General features: G+C 47.1%; 1 long non-coding RNA gene across 4 annotated transcripts in view; it reads right to left on the bottom strand.

The window, feature by feature from the left end:
* Positions 1-325: 325 nt before the first annotated feature.
* The window catches only part of LOC128074926 (uncharacterized), a 57,549-nt gene continuing 48,228 nt past the window's right edge, over positions 326-9,646 (bottom strand). For 2 of the 4 annotated variants that reach the window (XR_008203517.1, XR_008203520.1), the window contains one exon: positions 5,007-9,634. This is a non-coding gene — a long non-coding RNA (uncharacterized LOC128074926). Of the gene's footprint in view, positions 4,113-4,857; positions 9,635-9,646 lie in introns of those variants that run through there. The other 2 variants (XR_008203519.1, XR_008203518.1) reach the window with 2 other exon arrangements.

Here is a 9,646-nt window from a genome sequence, read left to right as displayed (position 1 = left end):
TATGGCCTGTGAGGAAGGCATATTTGGGGAGAAGGAGGCTGAGGGGAAACCTTATTGCTCTCTTCCAATATCTGAAAGGTGCTTACAGCGAGAGCGGGTTGGTCTCTTCTCACTGGTGGCAGGTGGCAGGATGAGAGGAAATGGCCTCAAGTTGTGTCAGGGGAGGTTCAGGCTGGATATCAGGAAGCACTTCTTTACAGAAAGGGTTGTGAAGCACTGGCATAGGCTGCCCAGGGAGGTGGTTGAGTCACCATCCCTGCATGTGTTTAAAAACCGTTTGGATGTGGTGCTCAGGGACATGATTTAGCAGAGGGCTGTTAGTTAGGGTAGGACGGTTAGGTTGTGGTTGGACTCGATGACCTTTCAGGTCTTTTCCAACCTGAGCAATTGTATGACTCTGTGATTCTATTTGTAAACAGAGGCCTGACAGACGCTTTGGGTGGGAGGCGTGAGATTTATCAGGAAAAAGCAAGAGGAAAGCAAGAACCTTGAAGGCTTATGATCTGGCTGTGCAGCTGCAGTGACAGAGTGAACTCAAGATCAAAGGCAACGCACTGTTGCTCTCCAACACCTCGCCTAGACCAGGGATTAGACCCAGTATTAGTTATCAGGCAGTATAAAAAGCACAAACATGCCCTTTGCTCTTTGGAATATACGGAACCCAGAAGGAAGCCAGATTTGATTTAGGAAAGCACATTTGCATGTGTTGGTTTCTTCAGCCCTGCACCATTCCTCAGAACCCTCTCCTGCTCTGGGTGGAGACAGAGCAGGGCTTCAGACTACTGCTGCTGCAGGAGTGTAATTGCAATTGCTGCTTGGTCTTCTGCTAATCTCGGAGACCTGCAGCAAGCAAAGTGCAAACTGGGAGTGTTTTGGGGCAGGGATGCACTGCATAAAACAACCCCACAGAACTGGAAAAAATCCACGTGAAACCTTTTGGTGCTTGCATTTCACTGAAGGAAAGGAGGCCAGACTGAAGCCCAGGCTTCTCACTTGGACTTTGGCTGCTTGGAGAGAATCTCCAATACCCGGTTTTGCAGCAGGGTTTGCCCAGTGTGCTGAAGTCTCAGTGTGGTTCAGCTCTCAGCCCAGTCTCTGACCAGAATTGTGCCATCATTCTACAAAACCCATTAGCTCACCTTGTGTGTCCAAAGTGGTTTTTGGCTTCTGGGGCCGCAATAGGAAGGTGGCAGCAGTGAAAACCCGTGTCAGCCTCTGCAACAACCATGCTTCAGCACAGGCTGCCTCTAAAAGCCACGTACTGCAGAACAGATGGTACATCTGTTTCTATTTCCAGTATGATCTCACTAATCACTTTTTAAGAATCTAGCATTCAGAGCTAATCAACATGAGCTGAATTGCAGTAAATGTTCCTACAACAATGGAAAACCCTTTGCAACTGCCTTTCCCTAGGTTATCCCCTCAGGAAGCAGAGTTTATCCTCTGCCTGAATTTGGCCAGAAGCCCCATGATCCCTGCAAAGCCAGGGCCTCTCCCTGAAGAGCTTCTGCCTCATCTAGGTACTTGTCTGTTTGACAAAGTAGAGCTGACTTTCCAGTTCAGTAGTCAAACCAACAGCTAAACGCTCACTTTATGGGTCAACCCCAACTCCTCACAGGGATGGAGGGGAGAATCCCCACGGAGACCTTGCTATGAGCACAAGGCTTATGAAGAAAAGCCATCGTCCTCTATAATCTGCAATGTACAGCATAAGCTCAAAGTTCAAAACCCTCCTGTTTGTCATACAGAACAAGATTTTAAAAGAAGACTCCTGGAAGCAGTATCATGACCAGCATGCCAGGCAGCCCAGAGGCACATCAGATAGCTGAACTCCCCAGGTGACTCAAGGATCCTTGCCCCAGATGTCCCCATTGTGATGGATGTGCCTGGGCTGTCCTCTGGAGATGGATAAGTGCAGGAGCATTGCTCTGGGCATAGCTACTCCCAGGACAGCTTTCAAGGGCCCATGGGCAAGCTCTGCCTCCCTGCCAGATGGTGCTCCTCCAGCATGCCCCACTGGGCTGTCCATCTATCCACCAGCTCTCCTCAATGCTTACATGCCTCAGCCCAGGGCATGCAGCACCCTGACCTTGTCACACTGCAGAAACCCAACACTGGTGAGTTATGGCATTGCTGTCACTATTTCAGGCATTAGGACCTAAGAAAAAGAAACAAATAAACAAATAAACAAACAAACAAAAACCCCAGACCCTAAAAAAATCTATTTCTTTCCTAGGTCCACAAGCACAACCCACAAGACCAAGCAAGACCTGAGAGGTAACACATGGCAGAGAAATCCTTGCTCTGGCTGAAGCGTTCTCAATTCCCTTCCCAACATGACTTGTCATTGATGTTTCGATGCCCTTGCTCTCAGGACACGGCTCTTTATGACTCCATTAGGTTATTACATTCACTGTCTGTCTGATTTTAAACAGGTAAACGGGACAGGTACCAACGCAGCAATGCTAACTTTTATTTTCAAGACATGGCAATGGGTCTCAATGGTGCTTTGCCACATGTCCTGAGAACACATTTCTTTGTCCCATTTTTTTTTGCTGCCTCCATCAGCATCCATTGCTGGGGTCACACAAAGCACAACGGAGCTGTTACAAGCCTTAAAATGGCAACCTCAGCATTTGTAGAGCAACCACTGACTGCAGGGGGTGGTAGGCGTGCATTTGCAGCTGTGTTCCTTTTAAAGCTGATTTATTTTAACGAGAATTTCACGGCACGCAGCTGGCAGCAGCCGATAGACACGGCAGTTTCCAGTTTCTCTGCTTTGGAGAAGTCTGAGGTACTCAGGGCCTTCTTTGTCCTCATCTTTCCAATGAGACCAGGAATCTGGAATCTCAGCGTCCTGGGCAAGTCTGGAATAAGACTTACCCTGTTGGGACCTGACGGGAGGTACCCATGAGTGTAGGGGGGGAGCTGGCCAATGTTACTGATGAAGTATAGACTAGATATGTAAACAGTGAGGTGGATGTGCAGAACTGCCAGGCTCAAAGGATTGTGACCAACTGCATCAAGTCCTGGTGGAGGCCAGGCACTGACAAAGTGCTACAGAGTCAGTACTGGGTCCAGCACATTTAACATCACTGATTTCCTGGAAGATAAGGCAGCATGCCCTCAGTGAGTTTGCAAGGATACAAAACAGGGAGGGGCAGTCTGCAGAGCAGGACCTGGGGTCCTGGTGGACACCAAGCCAGCAATGTACACTTATTATGTAGAAGACCAGCGGCCTCCTGGTCTGCATTGGGAAGAGCATCACCAGCAGATGAAGGGAGGTGATTCTTCCCATCTACTCAGTGCTAGCGAAAAACATCTGGGGTATTGCGTCCAGATTTGGGCTCCCTAACAAGAGGGGCTTTGATACACTGAAGTGAGCTCCTTCAAGAGTCACAGTTAAGGGATTGAATCAGCTGACACGAGAGGCTGAGAGTGCTGGAATTACTGACCCTGGAGAAAGCTCAGGATCTTATCACAGCGTCTAAATCAATGTGTTTAACTACTTGATATTGAGATTCAGAAAAGAAGACTCTTCTAGGTAGTGCCCAGCTCAGGACAAGAGACAGTGGACACCGAGTAACTCTTTTACTATGAGGGTGGTTGAGTGCTGGAAGAAGTTCCCTACAGAGGTTGTGGAGCTCCTATCCTTGGAGGCACCAGACCTGACTGGACGTGATCCCACACATTCTGCTCTGGGTGTCTTTGCTTGAGCTTGGGCTAGATGCTTTCCAGAGATGCCTTCCATCGTCAACCATTCTGTGAAATATGTTTAATTCTCCAGCATACAGCACAGTTACTTTAAAGTATTTCAACATTTTTACCTCATTACAAGAAAACTGGCTTTAAAGCCCAATAGCACAATGAATCTTTGTCAAACTTGTGGGGCCAGAGTTCCGAAAGCTCCGAGCTTTAACAATCTAACAAACTAAGCTACAAAATGCACCACGTGACTCAGATGTTCCTGCTGCAACAACCATGCAATCAAAAGCTTCTCAAACATAGCCCTTTGTTGGCAGGACAGCGTGGAGCCAAGTTGCTGTGATTCAAGTTTTAGAAGAGACTTTATAAAATGTCAGGAGTTACCCAGTGCCATCCAGTGTTGGTAGCTAGAAGAAGAAAGGATAAGCATGGTTACAAATGGGTGTAGCCCAGTGGAACAGGAAAACAGAAAAATCCCAGTTCTTCCTTTCTGTATCAGGGGGTCAGTGATGGCACAGAAGATGTGCAGCACCGAGGTCTGTGAGGCAGCTGTTCCTCAGCAGAGATGTGCCTTAGTTGTCTTGTTAAAAAAAAATCTTTCACCTTTTACAATCACTTTTCAAACCATGTAATCAGTTTGAGAGAGATGTAGATGGCCCCTTTTGTCATGAGGCTCATGCCTGTGACATCAGTCTAGAGAGAAAGTCGTGCTGATTATTCTGGTTAGATGTTCAGGAATTTAGATTAGAAAAAAAATATGTAGGAGTTGTCTCCTTCCTGAGATAAGTATAGTTAAAACATTACCTTTTCTCCTCCTTTATCTCAGATGTTGCATTTGACCTGCCTTTTCCTTGAAGCCTTTTAAATTTCACAAGATCCCATGCATATCAGACAAGGAAACACTCTCCCAATCATGGTCTTTTGATAACTGAGTAACTGTACTTAGGATTTGTCCTTCAGAAGACTGCATGAAACTCAGTCAGCACCATGGTCCCACTTAACAGAGAAGGAAACTGAGGCACGGGCCCCGATCTCCCCAGTACAGCAGAGAGCTGGGCTCTGTCTGGGGGGCATGGAGAGAAGCTGGATCTCACAGCCCAAGTGAGAAATAGGAGAAGGGGAACACGAGGCACTGAGATGCCTCAAACCCACCAGGGTTTGGGTGGTGAGGGGATTCCAGGGTCATGATTTCATCTGTGGTGTGCATGGCAGAGAAACCCTCCTTCAGTCACTTCTAGTACTTTAGACTCACTTCCTCTGCCCTGAAGCACTCTGATTTCCCACAGTAAAGAAGACAGCAGCAATTTGAGCAGTTCTCTACCAATTCTTTATTTTACCCCCTGGAAGACAAAAGGCCAAGGAAAGACAGCAATGGGAGTACAACTCAGATTAACACATCACGAAGAGTAAAATGAATGGCACTTGCTCTCCAAAAGACCACACTGCACTGTGTGTCTGGAGGGCTCCTCACATTTGTCTTTTCTCCTCCACCCACACACCTCTGCAGCAGATCCTTGCTGCCTGCTGCCAACAGCCCACCTTCCTACCTTACCTTCTCCTGAGCTCCTGGAGATGGGCCAGGCGGTGTGGCTGCAGCTCACGTGCTGAGAAATCCTGTCCTGGAGCCAACATGCTTTTTCTTTTCTGGACAGTCCCAAGAACCTGGGAACTGAGTGGCCCTGAGTGCCTGCAGGAAGACCCCTGGCTCATTAATAATATCTGCATGCTTCACTGGGGCCACGCACCGCCTAGGTGCTCTCCACAGCTACAAGATGCTCAATCCACCTCACACAGAGCTTTCAGCTTGAAGCCCAAGACAGAAAATCACTAATTCCTATGATGACTGCCCAACCTGGGCCTCAGCAATTCTTCAAGAAGAGAATTTTCCATAACAGGGGCCACAGGACAAAGCACAGAAGGAGCTGAGTGGAGAAAGGACACCGGACAAATATAACATTCATGGAAAAATAAACCAACAGTGCGTATCCCCCTCATTGAGAAGGTTTATAATGTAAGTTTGCAATGAGCCAGTCCTACTCCAGGGGTTTTAGAATCTCAACAACCAGGATGAAATAAGAGGAGTGGGAAGGAGGCAAACCTGTGATTCTCTGCATTACGCAGCATAACTCTGCTTTGTTTACAGGTTGGAGACTTTTTTAAACCTATAAATAAACTGGGGATGTTAATGATACCATTAATCTTCGCTGGCCACCGTCCCAGCTATTTTCAATGCTGAGGTTACCTTGCATCCCTCAGCAAACACCAGTCTCCAGAGGAGGACTGGATGCTGTGTACCCAGCCCCGGGCCACTGCTCTCAGCAGGACACTGCTGCGTCCATGGCTGTGCACCAGGATGTGTTCCCAGTGCTGGCCCTCCTGGCCACGGGCCTGGAGGAAGCAAAGAAAATACTCAACAGGGAATAAATGACAGGAGAATGCACGAACTCCTTGTCTCCTGCTAGGAAATGCCCTGATGGAGATCCTTGCTTCTCTGGAGGTCTGGCAGCCTGCTCCCCTTCGTCTACCTTTCCAAGGGGAGAAAAGTGACTACATATTGCTCTTCTTCTGCTCTCATACAAAGCTGGTCTGAAATAGCTCAATAATATAGGGACTGCAACACATCCTTGCCTTGTCAGGTATGGTGGGACACAGAAAAAGCTCCATTCTAACAGCATAGAGCTGCACCATAGGAGGGTCAGTCTTGGTTTTAGGAAAAGGTTCTTTACCGGAGGGTGGTGGGTATGGAAGAGGCTCCTCAGGGCAGTGGGCATGGCCTTAGCTGCTGGATTTTGAGGAGTGTTTGGACAACAGTAGCAAACATAGAATTTGAATTTTGCGTGTTCCTGTCTGGAGCCAGGAGTTAAGCTGATGGTCCTTGTGGGCCCCTTTCAATTCAGGATATTCTGTGATTCAGATTCTTCTCAATGAGGCGTCAATATGGGATTTGTTGAGGACAGCAACACCAGGACCATGTCTGCTAGGTATGGTGCTCATGATGCACCAGGGGCTGGTTTGACTGCAGATGCTAGTCTGGCAGTAGCTGCCATGCTCCCTGGATTCACCTCACAACTGTAATATGCTTTTGTTTATTATTTCTGCTACAATATGCCAGAAATATGAATTCCTAGAAGAGTAAACAAGGATTTCTCTCCTTTTAGAAACAATGTTCACACTTAGTGGAAATAGGTCCCTTTGAAAGCCAAGCCTACAGAGTTTTCCTTTGAACTCTCTGCTTGGAAACCCAAGATGGTCAGGGTACAGCCACATGTGGCTAGAGAAGCAAATGTTCCTGTACCACCAGATAATGATGCTGGCCACCCTTCTATTTTCTGTAACCTGCCAAGAAGTTGCAACACTCTCTCAGTAGCACAGAGTAGTCATTCACACCCTGGTCCCAAGTGATGTTTGGCTATGGAAGTTATGAGAATTTTCTCTCCTGAAGCACTCAGCATTGTGACGCAGTTTCCTTACATTCTCAGGAAGCACACTGAGTTTTCTCTGTGCTGTTTACTTTGTGCTGTTTACTGTTATTTCCCAATTCCATAATACCTATTGTTGTCTGGATGCCACTTCCTATAAAGTATCCACAAAGGACTATTAAGAGAAGTTTGGATGCTTTTCCTTACCTTACCAATGACATTTCTGGGCCTGTGTCAGCAATTTCTCCGTGGAGATCCATCCCTCCTGACCCGACTTGCAATTCACAAGTAAAGCAACCTGCTCTCCCTCAGGAACTGCAATGAAATTCATTTAACTTATTTGGGTTTTACTGTGCTTCCTTGATGATACACAATGGACAATCTGAAAGCACTGTTAATGCCACAGCTTCCAAGCTATCTAACCTCTTTTGGGGTTCCTAAAGACAGGGAAAACCATATGTAAAGACCAACAGCAATTCATCAGATGAGTTGCTCTCCATATAGAAGATGGCTGCATTAGAGAGTTAGCCATCTACACTCTATTGGGATAAACTGGAGTAACATCAACCTCAGAAAGGGAGTGGGGAAAAAGCCCCTCAAAATCCCAGCTTTTCTCCTCATATTATTCTGTGCCTAGTGAAACAGTGTGTCTGGTGAGAAACCAGCTGGCATCAGACACACAGAGGTCCTCCAGACAGACTCAACTGAACATTCACCTTGACGAAGTAATCAACTTGTCAAGCACAGGAAGTCCTCGCAGCCAGACCGATGATGGAGGGTAACCAATACTCCATCTGCAGCATCAAGCAGTCAAGGATTTGAAATATTACAAGGCAGGAGACCTGAAACGTTAGAGAAGAAAGAGTGTAGACAAGGGGATAGATTAGCAACATGTATAGTCCAGAAAAATGAAAAAGAAAAGCCAGCAATATTTCACACTGGCCCCAAATGAATAGCAGCCTCATATGAAGTGGTTAAGGCTTGTTGCATATGGTGAAAACACAGGCTAAGCCAAGTAAACAATCTCAGGCTAGTGGCACAGAAGAAATAATCTCTCCAGAGCAAGAAAAGGCATCTGTTTCTTCATCCCAGATATGAAAATGTCCATGCTCAATGTGAGCAGTGCTGAGTGCTCTGTGGGCAGATGACAGCATCTCCCAGCTCCTGAGGGGGACAGACAGCCACTGCCCCGGTGTGTGATGCCTGCAGGCAGTCTGACTGAGCCCCAGAACAGGGGTTGGATGCTCCTGCAGATCCCACTGCTACACAGGAGGGCCACTGGCAGTAGTGTCAGGAGATCTCCCCACGCTCTTTTGAAGCAGCATCTCAACAGAGACGCTTGATTGCATAAAAAAGGCCAGCTAAAATAATTCCTGCCTGTTGACCCGTTATTACTGCTTAGAAAAAACACCAAATAAACACAAATCCTAAGAGGGGGAGTTCTCTGCTTAGCATACAGATAACACAGTGCGATCCAGGGGTAGGAAGGTGCAGCTACAGCAGGGACAGGTGGTGCTGCTAAAGATTATCCAAACGGTGGCCATTTCTTTCCACGTTCCCAAAAGGAGGGAGAGAAGGGCGACGGTGCCTCAGAGGGACAACTGGAGCTGAGCCCCATGCCATGCAACCCACTGCCTGTGCCTGCTGCCTGGAGAGCCAGTGGCTGAGGATCCACACCCTGTCTGAAGAAGACACTTGGGAGACTGAGATGTTATGTACATTGGACATAGAAATGTGAAACTCACTTGTTAATGTTGATAATTAACTATTGTTTGCCTAGGAGAGTGTGCTGAAGCTGTTTATTTGGAAGGCTGCTCCCAAGGCAGCAGGAGCCCATGGCCGCGTTGTGTAGGTCACACCAGACTCACAGATGAAGAAGTTCCTTCTTTGGTCCTAAGGGCTGCTGAACAGACAGCAGGATTCAAGAAAACTGGAAATGAGCACTGCTACATAAACCCAGCATTTCAGCATACTCTGATGGAACAGAGCCTCCTACCTGCAAGCTGTAGCTAGGTTGGGTTTCTCACCTGTCCTGGAGGAGATACTGGCCAGTTGTGAGATTCATTCTCTAGTCAGGTCTCTGTAGTAGTATGATTGTTTCCTCTATAACCACTCAGTGGGAACCAGTGCTTTCTCTTCTGTATTCAGCTTTTTTTTCTTTGTTGGATGCAAAAACTTTGACATTCACCTTAATGATGTTTCTTTTTAGTTGCTTCATGTTTCCCTTTGTCAAGCTCTTCCAGCAATATTAACTGTAACTAATGCATTAATTCACAGCTGAACCCTGCCAGTCTTTTAAACCCAGTGCTGCTTTAGATTGCTGGTTTAATTTTTAACCCTCCTAGAATTGCTGCGTTCAAGCTATCCCAATGCACACCACGGTCTGGAGCAGGTTCCTGGTTACACAGCACAGCTGTGGGCAGTACACATGAATCAGGCACGCTGGGGGACTCTGCTTCTCCTGCAAGTTATCCACAGGAAACAGTTCACAGCAAAAGTTCATCAGAATCCTGGAAAACAAA

Source organism: Tympanuchus pallidicinctus, unplaced genomic scaffold (assembly GCF_026119805.1).
Source record: "Tympanuchus pallidicinctus isolate F22 unplaced genomic scaffold, pur_lepc_1.0 scaffold11, whole genome shotgun sequence".
NCBI lineage: Eukaryota > Metazoa > Chordata > Aves > Galliformes > Phasianidae > Tympanuchus > Tympanuchus pallidicinctus.
Note: the sequence above shows the minus strand (reverse complement) of the source record. Positions and strands in the feature narration are given on the sequence as shown.